The sequence below is a fragment of the Cucurbita pepo genome, chromosome 10, assembly GCF_057944985.1.
Source record: "Cucurbita pepo subsp. pepo isolate OVF chromosome 10, ASM5794498v1, whole genome shotgun sequence".
Lineage (NCBI taxonomy): Eukaryota > Viridiplantae > Streptophyta > Magnoliopsida > Cucurbitales > Cucurbitaceae > Cucurbita > Cucurbita pepo.
Genome location: NC_141807.1, coordinates 15,963,607 through 15,988,126, shown reverse-complemented (window position 1 = coordinate 15,988,126; position 24,520 = coordinate 15,963,607). Strand labels below are relative to the sequence as shown.

The following is a 24,520-nucleotide window of genomic DNA, read 5'->3' as shown; positions in this document are numbered from 1 at the left end:
TCAGCCATGATGGCGTTCAACAAATGAGACCTTGAAAATGACCGGATTATCACATTAACCATTTGAATGACCTCAACCTCACTTGTTGAAATTGAACCAAATATCTATTACATAACACTATTAAAAGTTCAAAGTTCATAAAAGTCTTTTTAATCTAGAATACTATTGAACTTGACCATTATAGTGCCTCTCAAACCAAGTTCATAAAAGTCTTTTAAATTTAAGATACTATTGAACTCATCCATTATAGTGCTTCTCAAACCTAGGTAAAGTTTAAATATAATTGGTGACAAAAGATGAAACTATAAAATAAAAGAAACAAGAAAATAAAATTTCATTGTTGAGAATCAAACTCGGGTCTCCTCGATGAAAGCCAGATCTTCTGTGTAATGTCTAACTCTTCGACACGTTTTTTTGTGTGTGATAGAGTTCTCAGAGCTACCGCCACGTTTCTTGTTGTTCGATCCTGTGGCTCTTTCTTCAAAAGAGTCAACATCAAACATTAGGTCTTTGATTGGAAACCTATCCAGGGGAGCGCCGATTTCTTCAATTCCATCAATGGTCTTCCCACGATTTTTTGGTGCATGACCAGTTTTTTATACAATTTGAATGATTGATGTGTAAATATCCTTAACACCCCACCGCAATGGTCTTCCCACGATATGGTAAATTATAATTTATTACTAAATATCCTTAACACCCCACCGCAAGCTGAGCGTCGGATTTGAACGAACGTGAAGCTTGGATCTGAAAAATTCAAAGAGGTTCAGAAACACTTTTCGTGAAGATGTCAAAAACCTGGTTCAGAGGAGGCGTAGAGAAACACTTTCTTGGCCATCGAAAATTGCGGACGGATCGCCGCTCAGCGGCGATGCTGCCTTGGCTTCAGCGAGAATATGTCTAACCCATGAAAAGGGATTGTCGCTTAGCGACGATGCTGCCTTGGCTCTGGTGAGAATATGTCTAACCCCAAGAAGTAGAAGGGGAAACCTAGAGCAAAGGACAAAGACAATGTTGAAGCCGAAAGAGTCGCCACATTGGGCGAAGGAGCCAATTTTGGCGAGAAGGCCAGTCGGAAGAGTCGCCACATTGGGCGAATGAGCCAATTTTGGCAGGAAGGGAGGCAGCAACTTTGTTGGCGAAGAGGTCAGTGCGGCACCTAGATTCCGAAGGTAAATCTCTGCAAAAGGTTGATGGGCTTGTCGAGATTCCGTATATTTCTGAAGAGAAAACTAATGATCATCCTGAGATTAGGGTTTCTGTGAAGGATGAAGGATGAAGGAAAAATTGGGAAAAAAATGAAAGAGACTATGTTTGGAAAAGGTGAGGTTGTATGTACAGAGTATGGCGAAGGATGATTTAGAGGTCAAAAGGGTGGAGCCGAAGAGTAATCAGTCGGATCTGCATGTGGTAGCCATGACGACTGCCCCTGCGGCGTCAAATCCAACAATGGTGGTGGGGAAGAACAGTGGAAGATTTCAAAAGCCATTGAAAAGAAAGAATACGAGTTGCTAAACCGGCTCTGATACCATGATAATGTTTGATGAATCCACCCCACCTAAATGGTGTGAAAGTTATCTTATTTATAATCAAATAAATTACAAGGATATGAAAATAGTAATAAATGGAAATAGCAATAAAAGGATACCTATTGTAATAAGGCAAATATTAGATATTTGCCTTATAATAAAATATCAAATATAATATATATGGTAAATTATAATTTATTACTAAATATCTTTAACAGTAATTGTTACTTGTACACTTTTACTCATAATCTTTATATTTTTTATGTAGCAATAAGAAAGGGAAGGATAGAAAAGATACTCATAATATCATTATGACTATGCCATATTTCATTAATAAAAGAGAGTAATACATCCACAAACACACACATATATATTTCGAGAGAGAGAGGGTTTATTATAAGTAGAGATAGCATTCTAGTAGTTGTATTGCTACTTGGGGACAAGGAACTCGAGAACTTCTTTAAAAGATGAGAGCTATGAGTAGGTGGCCATGGATATATCACATGCACAAAATGAAAGTTCTGCACCTTTGTAATAAAAGACCAAGGAATATCATCATTATTTATAACTTCTATCATAATAATATAAATTCTACGAGGACGATGTTCTCTGGTCATACCAACCAGACCGTTCACCACACGCTTGTAGATGAAACGATGCCCACTATTCTCGTTATTCTTTTCAACTATGAATGTTCCTGCATTCCGCACTACTAGGATATTGACATCCTTAATTGGTACTAAAGCATCTAAAGGCAACCCTTCCACAAGGCTCATTCTAACACCTTTAGTAAATAGTTCCAAGAGACATTGTTAGGCCGATTTTGTTCATGAATACTTAAGAATTTGATATTTATAGTTGTAGTTGAACGCTACTTAAATTGATGAAGTGAAATCTTCCAATAGAGTCTAATAAAGCGTTTGTCCATTAGAATAGGTTGGAATTAAATTCTTTATACTTCGAAATAATAGTTGTATTTTAAGTCATTGAGACTAGTGTTATTAGTACTTGTTAGTATATTTGAGTATAAATATTAAAATGATTAGTTATTAAATATTGTTTGAATTAAAGCGTTTATAATTCAAATGATCTTCATAACCTAATTCATAAAAAAATAAATAAAATAATTAGGAAGCATTTATGTGCTATATCAAAATAAGATGCATAAAAAGAACTTGCTGTAATTACTTTATTCATCGACCTTTAAGCTTAAAAGTAACTTAAAATATTGCAATATTGTCATTCAATCGCCTATTATGAAATTAGGCCCGAACTAAAAAAATAATATTTTTAAAAGATGGAAAAATTATGTATTCAAAGATGAAGAATTCACAACAACAATCACAAACAATATTAATTAGCATCTTGTCTTTTGGTTTGTCACATTTTCAAATATGAACAAACCTCAATTTTGAGTCAGGTGAGTATTATGGATCATAATCGACAGTATTTTGCAAGTAGCTTTGAGCATTCACAAAAGGTCGAAAGTTGAATTTCTTTAGAATGGTAACCATGTAACCGATGATTATTGTTGAATTTCCAAAAAATACACCACAAATTTCATTTATAGATATAAATGGAACCATTGATATAAAAACCTGATTATATAATTGCATCTTCACTAACAAATCCACCTCGGAGTGATCATCTTCATAAGAGGCTGCAAATTAAGAAGCCTTCCAGGATTACTCAAAAGTGAACTTTTAAGACAAATGAAGCTATATTTGAGCAAGAAAAATCATGTTACGTGTGGCTGGGATACCACGGAGACACCAATGCAAGCAATCACTACCACCTGAAGTTTCTTTGATATTGTAGTTGGATCTATGAGACTCATCCCTCAGATGTGAAAGAGTAGTAATATCCAACATTCTTACTTGTCCTTCTCGTACAGTACTCTCAACAAATGGATCGCTTGATCTATTCTACTCTACTTTACTTCCTCTTGATAAGGGTGGGGTATTGACACAACTCATATTGTTGATAATCATCACTTATATCCAAAACCAGAGTATAGCGGTCGACTATCATCAAGGACCCATTCACCATTTCCATTCCTACCGACGGAAAAGTATTACATTCATTTCTTCCTCCTTTCTAACTTCTTCATTCTCACATTAAACTTTTTTTATTTAAAAAAAAATTAAACATTAAAGGGAGAAAGAAGGAAGAATAAAAAAGAAAACCCTTAATTTTGAAAGCTTATCAAATACTCTTTACCGATGTAAAGAAAGCTTGAGAATAATTTATTCTCACGTCCCTCTTTGACACTTGTTGGATATATATCCGTCCTCCACATGTCGTATCATAATCATATCATATCGTAAAAACTTTGTGGTTATATCCTTCCCTAATTTATCATAGCCTTAACGTCCTTAGACATATCATAGTTGTGTCGTTACCTGAATGTACCTTAGTCATAACGTTACAGGAACGTATCCTAACGCTATCGTTCTATCAATCTATCATAATCCTATCCCTTTCTACCCATAACCTAATCGTATTGTTTTATGAATCCATCGTGACCATATCGTTTTTATCAATCTGTCATACCCATAGCACTTCGATACGTAACCAAACCATAACGTTTCATGAACATCTCATACTTCTATCGTTACATTACGTTTAGTGCATCCTTCTCGTATCCTATCTCAAATATACCATTGAACACATGGTACCGTAAGTATTATCATACAATTCACATATTATAACATATCATAAGCATATCGATTCACAAACATTTCACACATATCAATATATATGACACTTGCAGAACCACGGCACAGTCAACATCAAATATAACCATACGGATGGTAAGGCCACCTACCTGATTAGCTTAGGCTGGTGTCCCCAATTTATCCTTCAGAAAGTTCGATTTGTCCTTCGTATTAAAGTCAACCTATATGAACATGACATCAATTTCAATCATTTCTCTAAATTTTATAATGCTGTAGTGTTATATTTCATGGGAATATTGCATGAGTAAAGTCTTGAAATGTCCATATGTTAAAACTGTTTAACACTTTCCAAATCTTGATTTTTGGCTGTTTTTTTTTTTTTACTTGTGTTCCTAATCTTACTTTGGTGTGTTTCTTACATTTTTTTTTTTAATTATGTTACCAATTCGCCAATTTAATCAATTCATCATTTATGTTTTTTTTTTTAATTATGTTAGTCATTACTTTTGGCTAATTTAATCTATTCTATTTATTTATTTATTTATTTATTATTTTTTTGCTATTGATGGACGTATCTTTCTAAAACATACTAAATAAAACTAAATAATTGGTTAGGGGAGGATATGAGATATAACTTAAGGTTAAATCTCTTTTTTCCATACGAGAATAACTCATTCTCATGTCCATCTTTGCTACCATGTACTAAATTAAGGATTTTATTTCTCTTGGGTCAAAACCATACTTAAGCACAAAATTGAAGTTGTAGTTAGTCAATTATAATATTTGACATGCTAATTTTCAAAATACTTTAAATGGGTGTAAAGAAAGCATGAAAATAACTTAGTGTCACTAATCTGACACGTGTTGGGCATGTACTGAACACTTGTTAATACAATGGATACATTACAAAGTTATAATCCATCGTATCAGACACTTGACTTTGAATATATTTTGAGAGTGAAACGTACATTAAGCTTGTTTTTAAGTATACAAATATATGAACTTATTTATATGAATTTATTTCTAATATAAAATTGATAAATTTTTTGAAATAATTCTTTTTAATTAATGTATCATTGTCACATCGGTGTCTAGTTTTTTAAGAATGACATGTTACTGTTACGAACAGAAAAAGAAAACTGTAAAGATCAGAAGAATTGGGAGAAATCTCTCATCCAATTGAAGAATGACTAAATCAAATCTAATTCAAATAACTAGATCAAATCTAATCCAAATAACTCAATCAAATCTAATCCTAAGAGTTACCTATCTATTTGGTATCATATTTAAGTCGCGTATCTATATCTCATTTTTATTTTCGTGACTCTGAGATATTTTTCTTTTATAAATAGATATTTTCACGAAAATAAGTTTAATTTATGTTGAGATGGAGAATAAAAATTGACACTTAAAGGAGGTTGATACTTGGGACTTTGATTCCTCTTAGTGTGAAACTTGCATCTTGCAATTACTTGGGGTAGAGAGTGTGTTTCACTTAAAATTCACTCAATAGAAAATAATCAAATAACGAACCATACTTGAGAGATGATAACTTTTTTTTTTTTAATCTTTGAGAAATAAGAAAGAATAAAAATTAAAACATGGCATGAATCACATCTTCTTCAATCTTTGTTTTGTTCTCCTAAATGTAAAAAACAAAAAAAAAATATATTATATATTTTTAGATATAATTTAAGATGACCTATTTAATAAAACTCCATCCAAACTTCTTCTCATAAATTTAATTATTATTTGTATACAATTGTTAATATGTAAGAAAATAGACGTACAGAATGTTTATACTATTGGTAATACACTAGTCTCGGTTGTTTGACTAAAACAATGCAACCATTGTCCAAACTAAAGAATTTGATTCCAAGCTATCTCCTAATAGAGGGAGGCTCAATTAGACTTTGTTGTAAGATTCGACCCTATCAATTTGAATAGCGTTCTCCAACTATAAATATTGAACTCCAAAGTATTAACGAGCAAAGTAAGTTTGTTGAAACTATCTATAAAAGTGTTCCAAAGTGAGTCGTGGAGAAGATTTGCCTTAAAATCTAGTTCCAATTAAGGATGTCAATGACGAAAAAGTGCAAGCTGTTGGAAGGTTTGCCATGAAAAATTTCAGAGGTGGTAGATATAATTTAATTTACAAGCGTGTGGTGAATGGTCTTTTCAATCACATATAGGCTTTAACCCCAAATTTTATATTATTGTGATAGAAGCTATAAATGACAATAATATTCATTAGTCAGATATTACAATTGTGAAGAAGTTTCGTCATATGCATCGGACTACCGCCATCCTATAAGAAGCTATAAATGACAATAATATTCATTAGTCAGATTCCCTCTCCACAAGTAGCAGTATAAATCAAACATTAAACTTTTTTAAACAAAAATCTGTTTTCTTGGATTTGAAATTTATTTGGGTCTAATTAAACCCATTGAAAGGTCCATGGAGTCTGCCTCAAATTTTTTGAACCAAATTACAGATAAAACCCAACTACAAAGATTTTTGAGATGTCTCAATTATGTGTCTGATTTCCTTCAAAATATGAGACCCATTTGCAAGCCACTTTATGAAAGGCTAAAAAAGAATCCAAAGCCGTGGACAGAAGAACACATCAAAACAGTCCAAAAAATCAAATCCCTTGTCAAGTCAATTCTGTGTTTATCGCTGATAAACCCAAGGGCTAGTTTAATAGTAGAGACCGACGCATCCGATATTGGATATGGAGGAATCCTGAAACAGTCCCTTGACAAGAAAGAATCTATTGTCCGTTTCCATTCGGGAATATGGAATTCTACTAAAAAAAATTACTCAACAGTAAAGAAAGAAATACTTTCAATAGTACTTTGTGTACAAAAATTTCAAAGTGATTTAATTAACAAAAGCTTTGTTATCAAAACAGATTCAAGGGCATCTAAATTTGTTTTAGAAGAAGATGGCAAGAATCTTGTGTCTAAACAAATTTTTGCTAGATGGCAAGCCATTTCATCTTGCTTCGACTTCCAAATTTTGCCTATAAAAGGGGTCAAAAACCCCTTGGCAGATTACCTCTCAAGAGAGTTCTTACTCTCAAAGAAAAATTCTCCCCAACACCAATCTCCTTCTCCCAGTAATGACCGGAAAGAAAGTGATCGAAAATTGGAAGAAGCCCAATGCTTCTTCAAGCACACCTACTCCAATGACATCTGACAGCTATGCAATGGATGCTGGTTTCACCTTGGTGACCAAGTCTAAAGCAAAGCTTTCTAAAAAACAAGCGGAGGTTATCACTCCAGCAAGACCATCTGCCTCTTCAACACGGCCATCTGCCGTTACTCCATCGAGACCTACTGTCTCTTCCACTTCAAAGGGACCTTCTGTACCCTCAACCTACTCGGATGCGGTTGTTCCCGTTCGATTTTCTCTAGTTCCTGAAATCAGGACCTATCCATCGGGATTCTTTTATATCCCAGAAGATCTTCATAAAACCAGAAGGTTTTATGAATTTATTCTAGTCGACACAAAGTCAGTTGAAATTACTCATATTCCGAGTCGCGATGATCCTTCGAAAATCGCGTATTCAAAATTAAAAATTTTTAAAGTCATGAACCCGACGTATTGGAATCAAGATCCATACACGGAGAAGACTTTTTCAAAACCTTTTGATCCTCATTCTTACTCATACAGAGACTATCAGATGACATGGTTCAATGTCATTTGGTATTAAAATTACGAGCACTCGTGGTTTATTCAATTCTGCCAGAATGCTCATAAAATTCATTACCCATTTTGGTTTATCAAATGGTGGAAAATCTTTGGATCAGCCAAAGATATATTTCCAGTCCCAATACCGGAATCGTACCACTACTTCATTCAAAATATATTCAAAACCCCATTTCCATTAACCATGCGCTTTTGCGTATACTTTCAAATTCCTTGGATTTTAACTTAGAATTTTCAAATTAAAGAAACCGAAGACCAAATAAAACAAGTCTTCAAAACTGTCAAAATCAAATTGTAGGGTAAATATACTTATACCCACGCAGACATCAAAGCGGTAAAGGTCTGGCTATCTGAGAATGGCCACCTTAAGGATTTATCCAAGAAGAGGACCTCCGAATTCCTTAATTCAAAGTCGAAGCTACTCGCTGCATTAGCCCAGACAACTTCAGAAGCTGATTTTCAAAAGCTTCTTCAAGAGGTCGCATCAGTCGGTTCGACGTCTTCTCCTTCTATTGTAGAAGAAGAAGATGAAGACACGATTTATGATCTCAATAATCCATTTTTGGATTCTCAACCACCTTTGTAGATATCATCATCAATGACTGAATAGTCGTTAAACTATTTGTAAAAAAAATTAAAAAAATTCGTTCGTGAAATATGTCAGGATGAAACATTTCTCCTCACATATCTCATCATGTTTGTTTGTCTTGAATCTTTTCCTTTATTATTTTCACTTTTCCCATTTGTATTATTATTTTCACCTTTATTTTCACTTTTCCCATCATCACATTATTGATGATTATGGATTTCCACATTCGTCAAATTATTGATGAGTATGGATTTTCACTTTCATCTCATTATTGATGAAGTGAAATAAATAACCTATAAATAACCTTCAAAATAATAGAATTATTCAATCAATAAATGTATTAAATTATAAGGAAGAACAAATTTCTTTTTTAAAGGAAGAAATTTCATTCAACAGAATAGAAGATGTGGAGCTTCAATTACTCTATGTTTAGGATTTACTAATTAGACACGAGTTCTTGGATTTAGGGGATTGTTTTATGTAATTTTCAACTACAACTTATGTTTTCAAATTTTTAGGTCATAATTTAGGTAGTGGTTGTATATTATGGATGAACACTAGAGTTTCTATCCCGTTCACCACAACTACTCTAGTTTTTGTTTGAAGGCTATAATTGTCATCTATGTTGTATGGCAATAAAATTTGTTTAGATGAAATTTTAGTTAAAGTTGCATATTCTACTTCTTGCTAGTAAAAAATTTGTTTCTTACCATAATATGAATTTAGTTGCAGAGTTATTAGGAATAAGATGGAGAAAGAAATTTTCTTTAAAATAATAAACAGACCCAAGTTCATCTTTGTTGTTGTGTAATTGTGATTTTACAAAAAGCTTAACTAATATGAAATATCAAGGTAAATCAAGAATATGTCCTACACGTCATTCAAGGTAAATCAAGAATATGTTCTTAATCGCGACCTTAAGCTAGGATATTACTTCTTGTTATGTTTTCAGGATCTTAGAACTTAGAGGTCATCGTGTCATGTATCATATACTGATCCTGGAAACCTTCCCCTAAAATAACCTTCAATTTTCTCCCCATGAACACATGAATGGTGTCGTCATAATCATGTAATCCTACTGGTAAATCGTGGTGCAGGACATCTCGTTTAGCTGATGGGAAAGGTAGGCCTATCATAACATCCAGCTCATGATACATATTGCATGACATCCTACCTAAAGAGGAATATGAGCCTTTGAGTACACACGTAATGCAGATAATGGTTACTTATGGGTATGGATCCTACCAACTTATTTAACATGTTATTCACATAGTTCTAGGTACTTGGTACATGGATTATTGATGAACCTAGGTTTATACATAATGTCATGGGTTAGGCTTTAGGAGTTGAGGTTTTAGCTTAGGAAAACATTAGAGGGTAACCTAACATGGACTAATTCGTGTGAAAATCTACTAGCACTTTCAGGACCTCTTTCATTCTTGATTTTTCTGAATCTTCTGCTAGAAAAGTCTTCTCCGATCAGAGTCTTCCTTTTTTAAACACATTGTAATTCTTATTCTATAAAAAATTTAATGATTCGGGAAGTTTATAAAAATTAGAAAATGTACCATTTTCTCAATATTTTTTCAATTTTACTTGTTCTTTGCTTCTAAATACAACCTAGTAGGGATTATACACCATCTCTTATTGGAGACCGTGAGTGTTGCAAATTCTACTCTCCTTTGAAAACTTTCGGTCATCGAAAGTGCTTATTCTAAAATAGGTCAGGGTACAAGGTTCTTGTTTGCTTTCTGTTTCTCAAGTGGCTTCTTCTACTCTATGATTCTTCCATAGGACGTTAACAAGAGAGATTTCCTTGTTTCTCAATCATTTCACTTTCTTGTCTATTATTTGAATCAGGTCTTCTTTATATGTTAGGTCATCTCTCAAGAAGAGAGTTTCATGAGCCAGTACGTGCGAACGATCTAGGGTATACTTCCGTAGTATGGATACATGAAAGATATTATGTACTGCAGACAAGTTTGGGCATTGCCCGATTCTATAGGCCACAAATCCAATCCTTTCTAATATCTCAAGGGGACGGATAAACCTAGGGCTTAGCTTCCCCTTTTTACCCTACCTGAGCACCCCTCTCATGGGGTGCTACCTTTAGGAATATATGATCCCCTACCTACAATTCCATGTCCTTGCGCCTTAGGTCTGCATAGCTTTTCTCTGGGCTTTGTGCGGTTTATATCCTAGCTTTAATCTTCTGGACTGCGGCGTTGGTAATTTGCACCAGCTCTGGCCCAATAGTTTTCGTTTGCCCCCCTTCTTCCCAAAAGATAGGGGATCGAAATCTTCGTCCATAGAGAACCTCGTATGTGGCCATTTGTATGGTGGCTTGGCAAATATTATTATAAGCGAATTTCATAAGGGGTAGGTACTTAACATGTCTTCCAATATTTGCTTGAGCATTTTTGTTTGACCATCTTTTTATGGGTGGAATATCGTACTATAACTGCGTACCCAATGCCTTTTGTTAAAATTTTCAGAAGGGAGATTTAAATCTGGCATCTCGGTCTAATACTATTGCCTTTTGTTGAATTTTAAGAAGTGTACCCAATACCTTTACTGATGAATATTCATTTTTAATGTTAGCAAGAGTAGCTTAGTTGGGAGATTGTTAGACTGAAGATTTGAAGGTCACACTTGTTTTATCCACGTTCACCGCACCTGTTTCAATTTGCATAACCTGACTATTCAATAAAAAATTAGTCATTATTTCTTTTTAAAATCTCAATGAATCAGCGAAAATATCTTTACCGATAAATTTTCATTTCTAATGATTGCGGGGATAGCTCAGTTGGGAGAGCGTCAGACTGAAGATCTGAAGGTCACGTGTTCGATCCACGTTCACCGCACTTGGTTCACGTTGCATAATTTGAATATTCTTTTCAAAATTAGTGAAATACGGTCACGTTTTTTATCCAACTGGTATAGGTTGACTAAGTTGCATAACTTGACCAACTTGACTATGGAATCTAAAACATGTTATTTGGACATGTTATTTGGGATCACTTAGTTGCGATTATAACACCTTATAGTTTAGTTGATTATTATTTCTTTTTAAAATATAATGAATTAGTGGAAATAGCTCTACTTATGAATTTTTATTTTTAACTAAGTTGCATAACTTGACCAACTTGACTATGGAATCTAAAAAATGTTATTTGGGATCTGCAATTATAACACCTTATAGTTTAGTTGATTATTATTTCTTTTTAAAATATAATGAATTAGTGGAAATAGCTCTACTTATGAATTTTTATTTTTAACTAAGTTGCATAACTTGACCAACTTGACTATGGAATCTAAAAAATGTTATTTGGGATCTGCAATTATAACACCTTATAGTTTAGTTGATTATTATTTCTTTTTAAAATATAATGAATTAGTGGAAATAGCTCAACTTATGAATTTTTATTTTTAACTAAGTTGCATAACTTGACCAACTTGACTATGGAATCTAAAAAATGTTATTTGGGATCTGCAATTATAACACCTTATAGTTTAGTTGATTATTATTTCTTTATAAAATATAATGAATTAGTGGAAATAGCTCTACTTATGAATTTTTATTTTTAACGTTAGCAGGAATAGCTCAGTTGGGAGAGTGTCAAACTACAGATTTGAATAGTTGATTATTATTTCTTTTTAAAATATAATGAATTAGTGGAAATAGCTCTACTTATGAATTTTTATTTTTAACGTTAGCAGGGATAGCTCAGTTGGGAGAGTGTCAAACTACAGATTTGAAGGTGACGTGTTTGTTTAATCTCCATGTTCACCGCACCTGTTTCCATTTGCATAAGCTGACTATTCAATAAAAATTTAGTTATTATTTATTTTTAAAATTTCAATAAATAATGAATTAGCAGAAATACCTTTACTTATGATTTTTTTTTTCAAATATTAGCGAAGATAACTCGGTTTCACCGCACCTGATTCACGTCACATAACTTGACTCCTAACTATTCAATTTAAAATTAGTGATTATTTCTTTTTAAAATATCAATGAATTAGCTAAATACCTTACTAATGAGTTTTCAATTTTAATGTTAGTGGGGATAGCTTAGTTGGGAGAGCGTCACTATAGATCTCAAGGTTACGTGTTCGAGTTGAAGGAAGTGTCATAAGGCTAACTTTTTTTTCAATTTTATTTGATTTTATTTCAATTTTGTCAAACTCACTCAGGTACTCATCTCAATCATTTGAGCCTTGTTGGCCTTCAAGCCTTGTTGCGTTCAATAAGAGAGACCTTGGAAATAACCTGTAACTATTCAACTGGATTATCACATTAACAATTTGAATCAAATAAAGTGACATTAATCATTTGAATCACCTCAATCCCACTTGTTGAACTTGACCAAATGTCTATAACATAACACCAACAAAGGTACAAAGTAACACAAACAAAGGTACAAAGTAACACTAACAAAGGTACAAAGTTCATAAAAGTCTTTTTAATCTAAAATACCATTGAACTTGATCATTATAGTGCCTCTCAAACGTAGGTAAAGTTTAAATTCGGGTCTCCTTGTCAAACTCACTCAGGTGCTCATCTAAACCATGATGGCGTTCAACAAGAGAGACCTCGAAAATAGCCGGATTATCGTATTAACCATTTGAATCACCTCAACCCCACTCGTTGAAATTGAAACAAATATCTATAACATAACACTAACATAGGTACGATGTCCATAAAAGTCTTTTTAATATGAGATACTATTGAACTTGACCATTAAAGTTCCCCTCAAAATGAGGTAAAGTTTAAATATAATTGGTGACAAAAGATGAAACTATAAAATAAAAAGAAATAAGAAAATAATATTCAATTTTAGAGAATCAAACCAGAATCTCCTAGGTGAAAGCCAAATATCCAAACCGTTGGACAACAATGAATTTTTGGTGTAGTTGTCCTAAAGTCTTTTGTCTAATCGCTGAAGAGTTTTACTATGATGTTTTAGGTAATGTCTAACTCTTCGACACGTCGTTTCATGTGTGTGATAGAGTTCTCAGAGTTACCGCGACGTTTCGAGCTATTTGATCGTGTGGCTGTTTCTTCAAAAGGGTCAACATCAAACGTCAGGTCTTTGATTGGCAACCCATCCAGAGGAGCATCGATTGCATCGATTCCATCAACAGTCTTCCCATGAGTTTATGGTGCATGACCCATTTTTTATACCATTCACCTTCGAGCGCCAACATAGTTTTGCATCGTCCATGAGATGCATTGCGACCAACGTAACTCTTAGGTCCTATGAGCAAGTTCCAGTAACCTTCAAGTATTGTTCTACGTCAAAAATAAAGCTTTTTAATTCCTTAGCATCCCGATTTCCATTTAAGGGGTTGTGTTCTTGGATTTTAAGTTTGTTAAGCCCACATGAACTTGGCTTGAGGTATGGTTCTCTACTGCCAAACTTGTCAAACTCACTCGGGTGCTCATCTCAACCATGATGTCGTTCAACAAGAGAGACCTCGAAAACGACTGGATTATCGCATTAACCATTTGAATCACCTGCTCATCTCAACCATGATGTCATTCAACAAGAGAGACCTCTAAAACGACTGAATTATCGCATTAACCATTTGAAATTGAACAAAATATCTATAACATAACTCGAACAAAGGTACGAAGTTCATAAAAGTCTTTTTAATTTAAGATAGAAATTGTAAAATAAAATGAAATAAGAAAATAATATTCCATTGCCAGGAATCGAACCCGGGTCTCCTGGGTGAAAGCCAGATATCCTAACCGCTGGACGACAATGGATTTTTGGTGTAGATGTCCTGAAGTATTTTGTCAGATCGCTGAAGAGTTTTAGCATGATCTTTTGCTTAATGTCTAACTCTTCTACACGTCCTTCCCTTTGTGTGTTAGAGTTCTCAGGGCTACCGCAAAGTTTCGAGCTGTTCGATTGTGTAACTCTTTCTTCAAAAGAGTCAACATCAAACGTTAGGTCTTTAATTGGCAACCCATCAAGGGGAGCGTCGATTGCATCGATTCCATCAACGGTCTTCCCATGAGTTTATGGTGCATGACCCATTTTTTATATCATCCACCTTCGAGCGCCACCGTCCATGAGATGCATTGTGGCCAATGTAACTCTTAGGTCCTATGAACAAGTTCCTGTAACCTTCAAGTATTGTTCTACGTCAAAAATAAAGCTTTTTAATTCGTTAGCATCCCGGTTCCCATTTAAGGGTTTCTGTTTTTGGATTTTCAATTTGTGAAGCCCAACATGAGCTTGGCTTGGGGTGTGGTTCTCTACGACCCTCCTTATCAAACTCACTCTGGTGCTCATCTCAGTCATCTCAGCCATGATGGCGTTCAACAAAAGAGACCTTGAAAATGACCGGATTATCACATTAACCATTTGAATGACCTCAACCTCACTTGTTGAAATTGAACCAAATATCTATGACATAACACTATTAAAGGTTCAAAGTTCATAAAAGTCTTTTTAATCTAAGATACTATTGAACTTGACCATTATAGTGCCTCTCAAACCAAGTTCATAAAAGTCTTTTAAATTTAAGATACTATTGAACTCATCCATTATAGTGCTTCTCAAACCTAGGTAAAGTTTAAATATAATTGGTGACAAAAGATGAAACTATAAAATAAAAGCAATAAGAAAATAAAATTTCATTGTCGAGAATCAAACTCAGGTCTCCTCGATGAAAGCCAGATCTTCTGTGTAATGTCTAACTCTTCGACTCGTTTTTTTATGTGTGTGATAGAGTTCTCAGAGCTACCGCCACGTTTCTTGTTGTTCGATCCTGTGGCTCTTTCTTCAAAAGAGTCAACATCAAACATTAGGTCTTTGGTTGGAAACCCATCCAGGGGAGCGCCGATTGCTTCAATTCCATCAATGGTCTTCCCACGATTTTTTTGTGCATGACCAGTTTTTTATACAATTCACCTTCAAGCGCCACCATAGTTTTGCATCGTCCATGAGATGCATCGTGGGCCAATGTAACTCTCAGGTCCTCTCAGCAAGTTCCTATAGTCTTGAAGTGTAATATCAAAACATATTAACGTATTTGATATTTTAAATATTAAAATAATTGATGTGTATCATAAACTTAAATAAAAATATATATTAGAAATTTGAATGAGATTCATATTAGTTAAACATATATTATGATATTCTACGACATTTTAATATTATTTAAATAAGATATTATATCTTAATGTATTAGGTATTCAAATATATAATTTGACAAAAATTATCACAAGTTCACTTTAAATAGAACCCTAGGGTTAAGTCAAAAAACATCAAACACTAAATATTGTGACATTTTAGGTGATATTTTGCAGAGGAAGCTGATAAAGTCTTCAAAGAGCATGTGGTCATGTCTGACATTTTAGGTTAACAACATGGTGAAAAGAAACCAGAAATTCTGATACTGGTAATTAACTACAAACCTTTGACTAAGGTTTTAGAATAAATAAGATATCCAATCCAAAACAAAAATGATTTGATAAAAAGAATTTAGAGTCAAATGTTTTTATAAAATTCGACATGAAATTGGGATTACATAAAATTCTAATTTCCTAAAATGACAAATATAAAATAGCATTTATGTCCAATTTAGAAAATATGAGAGGAACGTCATGCCATTTAGGCTAAAAAATGCTCCATCCGAATTTCAGAAGATTATGAATGATATTTTCAATCCTTTCAAAAAAATTCGATAGTTTATATTGATGATGTGTTGATATTTTCTAAAACCATTAAGGTCAACACTTTAAACATCTACATACATTCATTAATGTAATCAAAAGAAAACAACTAGTTGTGTCCATACCCAAAATCAAATAATATCAAACTCATATCCATTTTTTTGGATTTTAAATTTATTTGAGCCTTATTAAAACCCATCCAATGGTCTTTGTCTCAAACTTTGGTGATGACGTATCCTAGAAAAGCCAACTTAAAAAAAAAATAGGTTCTCTCAATTACGTGTCTTATATCCTTCAAGATATCAGGCACATTTACAAATTTCTTGATGAGTGTGTTCAAAATAATACAAAGTCTTGATTTGTAAGGGATATATCTACAACAAAAAAAAATCAAATCATTAGTCAAATAAACTCTTTGCTTAAGTCTTATTGACCGAAGGACAGATCTCATAATGAAACGTGACGCATCAAATATGGGATATGGAGGTATCTAAAATTGTCAAAGAGGACAGAGAATCAATTATCATATTCATTCAAAAGCCTCTAATAATACCATACAAATTACAAAATAGTAATAAAAAAAAAATACTATTTCCATTGGACTCTGCCCAAAAATTTTAAAGAAAATTTAATGAACAAAACTATTAAAATGCATTCGAGAGTCAAATTTAGTTTTAGAAAAAAAAAGGGAATAATCTTGTTTCAAACAAAAAAAAAATTTTGCTAGATAGAAGTAAGTTTTGTTGTGGTTTGATTTTAAAATTCTACCTATAGTTAAAAACACCTTCGAGATTACCTATGGGAGAGTTTCTAACAAAGTCTCTCTTCTCTGTCTTCTCTGTCTTCTCAAACTGATACTACCTATAAAAGAAGTTGAAAACACCTTGTGAAAGTCTCTAAGGATACTGCGACCTCTAGCTTTGCAAAATCCAGTGTTGTTGGTGCTTATCAAAATCGCTGCCAGAATAAAGTTTAACAAGTGGTTCTATGGTGTAGTGGTTAGCACTTTCGACTTTGAATCTAACGACCTGTGTTTAATTCCCGATAGGCAATCCACAAATTTATACAAAATTGGTTCATAGCCGATTCGGTAGGGTAACTTTTGGACCGATAATCTGTAGAAGGGGTCACTAAGGTTGAGATCATACAAAATGGGTCCATAGCTCAATGTTAGAGCATTTGATTGCAGATCAAGAGGTCACCAATTCGAACCTAGTTGGGCCCTTCTATCTTGGATAGAAAATTGTTACACTTTTTGGACCGACACTATGTCTAAGGGGTCACAAATGTTAAAATCCTACAAAATGGATCCATGGCTCAGTGGTAGAGAATTTGACCGATCACCCGTTTGAACTTGGTTGGGCCCTTTTATTTTGGACAGACACTTTTTACACTTTTGGACTGACACTCTATAGAAGGGGTCACTAAGGTTTAAATCATATAAAATGGGTCCATAGCTTAGTGGTACAGCATTTGACTGCAGATCAAGAGGTCATCAATTCGAATCTGGTTAGGCCCTTTTATTTTGGACAGACACTTTGTTCGATTTACTCCCGACCATCGAGTGTCTAAAGGAAAAGAAATAAGAATAATTACCGATTCCAAACCTTATTCCAAAGTCCTAGTGTGGTATCCAAGCACCCACTATGAACATGGTTAAAAACTTAGCACCACTATTCTCGGACAAGAACCAAGAAATCATTAAGAAAATAGTGTGGTCTTAGCGCCGCTATATAATATGGTAGAGAAATAAAAAAATGTTACCCTCATTTGTGTGGTGCTGCCATAAGTGATCAATAGAAATATTCTAAGCACTTTTCTCTTGTACTCCTTATAATTTTACCTTTTAAGGTTTTGTACTCCTTATAATTTTACCTTTTAAGGTTGTAAATATTTATAAGTGATCAATAGAAATATTTTAAGCACTTTTCTCTTGTACTCCTTATAATTTTACCTTTTAAGGTTGTAAATATTTGTGGGTTTTAAGCACTTTTCTCTTGTACTCCTTATAATTTTACCTTTTAAGGTTGTAAATATTTGTGGGTTTTAAGCACTTTTCTCTTGTACTCCTTATAATTTTACCTTTTAAGGTTGTAAATATTCGTGCACGGGTGACTATTATGATTATCAGTCAACTGAGTAATAGAAATATTTTAAGCACTTTTCTCTTGTACTCCTTATAATTTTACCTTTTAAGGTTGTAAATATTTGTAGGTTTTAAGCACTTTTCTCTTGTACTCCTTATAATTTTACCTTTTAAGGTTGTAAATATTTGTAGGTTTTAATCACTTTTGTAGGTTTTAATCACTTTTCTCTTGTACTCCTTATAATTTTACCTTTTAAGGTTGTAAATATTTGTGCACGGGTGACTATTATGATTATCAATCAACTGAGTTAAGTGAAAATAAATTTTGAAGATGAAATTAAAGTATTAATTCTGATGTCATCTTTACCTGAGTTTTGGGATATTGTTATTAATGAGGTTCAATCTAATGCCATTAGTAATTCACAATGATAATATTCAAAATACTTGACAAAAAAGAATGGTCAACATAAGATATTTGAAACAAATAAATATTTTGTCCTATGTCAAATCACTCATTTGAAATTCCTTAATAATAAACCTCAAGTCTTACATCTTTTATAGAGAAAAGTTCCTTAAATAGAAGTCTTATTAGATACTTCTAAGCATTTAGAGATCAACTAGACACAAAGCTAAACATTCTAAAAAAATTAGGTGTTAAACTTTCCGGTTAACTTAATTTAAGAAACTTATGATTTTTATATTCTCAAGAGTTTAATTGAGCTAGGTCAATTCAATCTAGTGGACCCAAGAATTGAACCGAACCAAACCAACTAGTTAGTAACATGATTTAGTGTAAGCATTTTGACGCAAAGTAGAAGCAATAATGGAGGGTTTGCAATAATATAGTTTTCACCCCTTGTTTCTCGAGTGAATATTGAAATAATATGGTTTTCCTGTTAAGTTTTGCACGGAAGAAAGAAAGACTGGGATGTAAAGTATTATTTCAATTTCTTTGTAATATACAACAATATATAAATTAATTATAAGAAATATATAAAATTACATGTTCTCCAAGGGCTTCAATCAACACTAGAGGGTTACTTTTGCAATCACTCTAAAGGTGCTCAAGATCACAACGAGTTAGATAAAATAGCTCTAGAACTTTGAATCCAATAACTTGAGTTTGACTCGTGATAGAATCTCTCTTCTTGTGGAATCTGCATAAAATAGAAAAACCATTCCAAAATCAATTTTTACAAGGGGTTCTATGGTGTAGTGGTTAGCACTTTGGACTTTGAATCCAACGACCTGGGTTCAACTCTCGGTAGGACCTTTTTAAGAAATGACCTTGATGCGAAAACACAGAATAAGGAACGACAACACAAGACATTTTAAAACAAAAGGGTGTTTCCTAGCATTCGATGCGAAAACACAAATTTTCTCGAGGCATAAGGTGTAACATTCTTGAGTTATTCCGAACTTGCTCCGCTATCATTTGAGCCCATAATAACTAGCATGAGTTTTCGGTTCCGAACTTGCTCCGCTCCGCTATCATTTGAATCCATAATAACTAGCATGAGTTTTCGGTTCCGAACTTGCTCCAAACAATATCATTTGAACCCATAATAACTAGCATGAGTTTTAGGTTCCGAACTTGCTCCAAACAACTTGAAATCTTGAATTTATTCTCATGTCATATAAAATAGACCCTTACAGAAAATAGTTGGTAATTTGGAGTATGTCTAAACCTTGAGCTAGGATATGACTTCTTGTTTTGTTTGGAGCATGTCTAAACCTTGAGCTAGGATATGACTTCTTGTTTCGTTTTCAGGAACTAAACCTTAGAGGTTGTCATGTCATGCATCGTATTTTAACCATGAAAACTCTTGCGAAGTAACTCTTAATTTTCTCCCCATGAGTGCATAGGTGGCGTTGTCATAATCGTGGCATCCTGCTAGCAAATCGTGGTGCAGGGCATCTCATTTAGGTGAGGGAGATAATAAGTTCATCATGGAATCCTGCTCATGGTACATATACCAAAGCATCCCACCTAAAGAGAAATAGGGGCCTCGCGGCAGTGATGAGCATTTTCTCCCATATCTTGGTTTCGCTAACTAAAGTTTTCCAATAACTCCCAAACTTCATTACCTTATATAACCTCTCGGGATAAGGATTCATACAACATTTCATAAAATAAGATCTACTGAGAAAACTCGAGAAAAGGTCAAATTTTGAGTTGACTTGGACAGTTTAGTTGAACTGGACGTATCATCATTTTCTTCCTCTGAAAAGGAAGAAGATGCGCATTTTTCGCATTGCCACCATCTGAAACTCGGCCTGTATAGCCACATTTACAGCGTTTCTCTCCTCGATTTCTTCGTGAAACTTACAAATGGATGTTACAAGAAAGGGTTAGGGATTTATTTGATAACTTCTCGTGGATCGTAGCCTAAGATATTCGTTACCAAAGTTCATCCAAAATCTGATTTATCGCTGGAGATAAAACAAAGGATTTCTTATTGGGTAGCCGATTCTAGGGGTTTCAAGGCCCTATTTCTTCATTGAACCCCTTCCATGTCCTATCTTCAGGCTAAAGGAATTGGTTTGGATGAACGTCTTTGAGTGTAGGACCTTAATTTCCAAAAATTGTTCTCGGTATGCAACTCACTCGAAACGCTAGATTTTCGATCTCATGGGTAGCTTGTTCTATGATGTCTCAACTCTCGATTCCTTCATCAAGTTTACTCAACATCTTCCTCTGAAGCTAGAGGAATCCTTAATTTGAAGGAAAAGAGATCGTAGATAGGAATTTTGACTCTTATCCCCAATTTAATTTCGAAACCTATTTTCTTCAATTTGGCACGCTCTCGAGGTTATTTTTCTTCGTGGTCTTCTATGGAAGCATTCCTTGGAGGTGCAGAAACTGATTGGAATCATTCTTGCTTGACGAGTCATCATGTATCCTCGAATTGGATTCCAAGTTTTTCTTGAAGTTCTTCAATGGCGGATTGAATTGGGGGAATGGTTTCTGGGCACTTTCAGCACTCTATTCCTTCATAGAACTTGTGGGTAATCTTGTTGAGAAACTGTAGGAATAAGTTTGAAGAGAAATGGTGGAGGATTGCTCTCGAATTTGGAAGAAATCTGATAGTAGGAGACCCATAATCTAAACACTTATTGCCTTCGATTTGGGGATCGACCTTTCTCGATTCTTATTCCGTATTGTTGCTCCTACTTCAGACATTATAGGAGGAGCTTAAACTGACATTGAGAGCTCTAGATTCTTCGTTATTTAAAAGTTTGAAGAGAAATGGTGGAGGATTGCTCTCGAATTTGGAAGAAATCTGAGAGTAGGAGATCCACCATCTAAATGCTTATTGCCTTCAATTGGGGGATTGAACTTTCTCGATTCTTATTCCGTATTGTTGCTCCTACTTCCGACCTTATAGGAGGAGCTTAAACTGACATTGAGAGCTCCAGAATCTTCGTTATTTAGAGTTCAAACTTTATGGATAATTTTTTGAAGATATCAACTCCGATCATAGCTTTACCGACCTTGGCTTTGAATACATGTCGTTGGACGTGATGATTCGTGGGTGTTCGTTCTAGATCATATCAAATTTTTGACGAGATCTGACGGTTGAGATTTGAGTTCGAAAGATTTTTCCCGGATGGTCATGGTAGATGCTCTGATTCGAATTAGAGTGGTATTTCTGTAATTATCCAGTCTTCTAGGGGTATTTTGGTAATTTGCCACTTTCTAAATATTTTATTATTATTTTTCTCTAAAAATCCATAATTTTTCTACAAATTTCTCATCGCTCTTTTATCATTTTTCCCTTTTTCTGAATCTTGAGATTCCTTCTAGATAAGGAATTACAAATCGGGAAAGATTCTTGATAATTGATAAAATGACTTTTTTGCCCTTTGTATTTAGTTTTTCCTTTCCAATCTTTTTCAAAAGGCCTTTTAACTCCTTGCAATCACTTGTTAAGGTACGCGGGTGACCTGAGTAAGTCCTTTGTTCTTGCTTAATCCTTTAATTTTTTTCCTTTCTATGCTTTGGGTCTTTCATGAGTGGCTTATTCTTATGGAAGATAATTTCCTTCATTTTTGGGGTGTTACATATACATACTCGTTACAAACACAAAATAAGATGGAGACTCAAAAGAAGAACAAAAAATACTAGATAAAAAACAGAGGTTAGTTCATGGCCCACACTCCAAAGTCCGCTCTCATCCATGACCAACTCCTAGTTACATGAAAAAAAATGATAAACATGGAGTGAGTAAAACTTAGTAAGTAGCCTACTAGGTTCTTAATCGCGACCATAAGCTAGGAGATTACTTCTTGTTATGTTTTGAGGATCTTATACTGATCTTGAAAACCTTCCCCTAAAATAACCTTCAATTTTCTCCCCATGAACACAATCTTCTACCCATCTATCTTTTTTAAACACTTTTGAAAGTTAAAAGAGTAGTTTTGAAGTTTTTTTTTGGAAAATTTAACTGTATTTTTTTTAAAAAAAATTATGAGTATTTTTTTTAGATTAAAGTGCAAAGTTCAATGGTATTTTTATTAATTTAGATTATAATTTTAAAAAAAATACAAATTTTTGTTGATTAAGTTAATATTAATTTTATTAAAATACATAACACCACATCAAAATTAATTTATTGGGACTAAAATTAAAACTAAAAAATTAATTTATTTTAAAACTAAAAAGTATATTTTGTTTCTTATCCTAACTATAAAGAATTTAATTCCAAGCTCTCTTCTAATAGACAAACGATTTATTAACCTCTGTTGTAAGATTTCATTTCATCAATTTAAGTAGCGTTCAACTATAAATATCGAATTTTAAAGTATTCCTTGGCAAAGTAAATCGGTTGAAACTATCTATCAAAGGTGTTCCATAATGAGTTGTGGAGAAGTGTTTCCTTCAATTCAAATTTCAATTAAGGATGTCAATGACAAAAAAGTGCAAGAGGCTAGAAGGTTTGTAGTGGAAGAAAATAACAAGAGTCATGGACATCGTTTCATTTACAAGCTGTATCATGTGTCTTATTCATGGTTACTTAAATCTCGTTTAATTGGTGCGCCTTTCACATCAGAGACATTTGAGCCTTAAACCGAGCTCTTTGCAATAGCGAACTTATTAAAAACTCTTTGCTTGCTGCAACATTTTCTTGACATAATTGGACCAAAGGACGGTATGGACGACCATAGCTCACTGTATTTGTCTCCAATCATGAAGTGTGACGTCAGATCTTTGTTCATACCCTATTCATTAACTATAACATGGCAAGAAATTTTTTATGTTTTGACTGGGCATGCCATATTCTGTTGTTCTTATATATCTTTAGTTACTTGTGATTAAAGCAAAGAAGTATAGACATGGTTTCCAACCAACCCTTCCTTTATAAGTTAGTTCGACGAATGGGTTTTTGCTATCAATTTATTGTTAACCCTTCCGCTCGATTTTGTGTTATGATATCATGCAAGGAATGAGAATCGACCTTACTTGGACAAAATTATATACTATTTGATAATTATTGTTGATAACAAAGATAAATTGAATTATAAGCATTTTAAGTTAAAAAATAACTAATAATGTTTGATTAATCCACCACATCTAAATGGTGTCAAAGTTATCTTATTTGTAATCAAATAAATTATAAGGATATGAAAATACTAATAAATGGAAATAACAATAAATGGATACCTATGGTAATAAGTATATATGGTAAATTATAATTTATTACTAAATATTCTTAACACCCCACCGCAAGCTGAGCGTCGGATTTGAACGAACGTGAAGCTTGGATCAAAAAAATTCAAAGAGGATCAGAAACACATTTCGTGAAGATGTCAAAAACCTGGTTCAGAGGAGGCGTAGAGAAACACTTTCTTGGCCATCGAAAATTGCAGACGGATCGCCGCTCAGCAGCGATGCTGCCTTGGCTTCAGCGAGAATATGTCTAACCCATGAAGAGGGATTGTCGCTTAGCGACGATGTTGCCTTGGCTTTGGTGAGAATATGTCTAACCCCAAGAAGTAGAAGGGGAAACCTAGAGCAAGGGACAAAGACAATGTTGAAGCCGAAAGAGACGCCACATTGGGCGAAGGAGCCAATTTTGGCGAGAAGGCCAGTCGGAAGAGTCGCCACATTGGGCGAAGGAGCCAATTTTGGCAGGAAGGGAGGCAGCAACTTTGTTGGCGAAGAGGCCAGTGCGGCACCTAGATTCCGAAGGTAAATCTCTGCAAAAGGTTGATGGGCTTGTCGAG

General features: G+C 33.9%; 3 non-coding genes across 3 annotated transcripts; 2 read left to right on the top strand and 1 right to left on the bottom strand.

Annotated features, from left to right (window-relative positions):
- Positions 1-11,304: 11,304 nt before the first annotated feature.
- Positions 11,305-11,377, top strand: TRNAF-GAA (transfer RNA phenylalanine (anticodon GAA)). The gene has a single exon. It is a non-coding gene; the product is annotated as a tRNA-Phe (tRNA).
- Positions 11,378-14,217: 2,840 nt separating this feature from the next.
- On the bottom strand, positions 14,218-14,289 carry TRNAE-UUC (transfer RNA glutamic acid (anticodon UUC)). The gene has a single exon. It is a non-coding gene; the product is annotated as a tRNA-Glu (tRNA).
- Positions 14,290-19,493: 5,204 nt separating this feature from the next.
- Positions 19,494-19,565, top strand: TRNAQ-UUG (transfer RNA glutamine (anticodon UUG)). Its single transcript has one exon. It is a non-coding gene; the product is annotated as a tRNA-Gln (tRNA).
- The last annotated feature ends 4,955 nt before the right edge of the window (positions 19,566-24,520 follow it).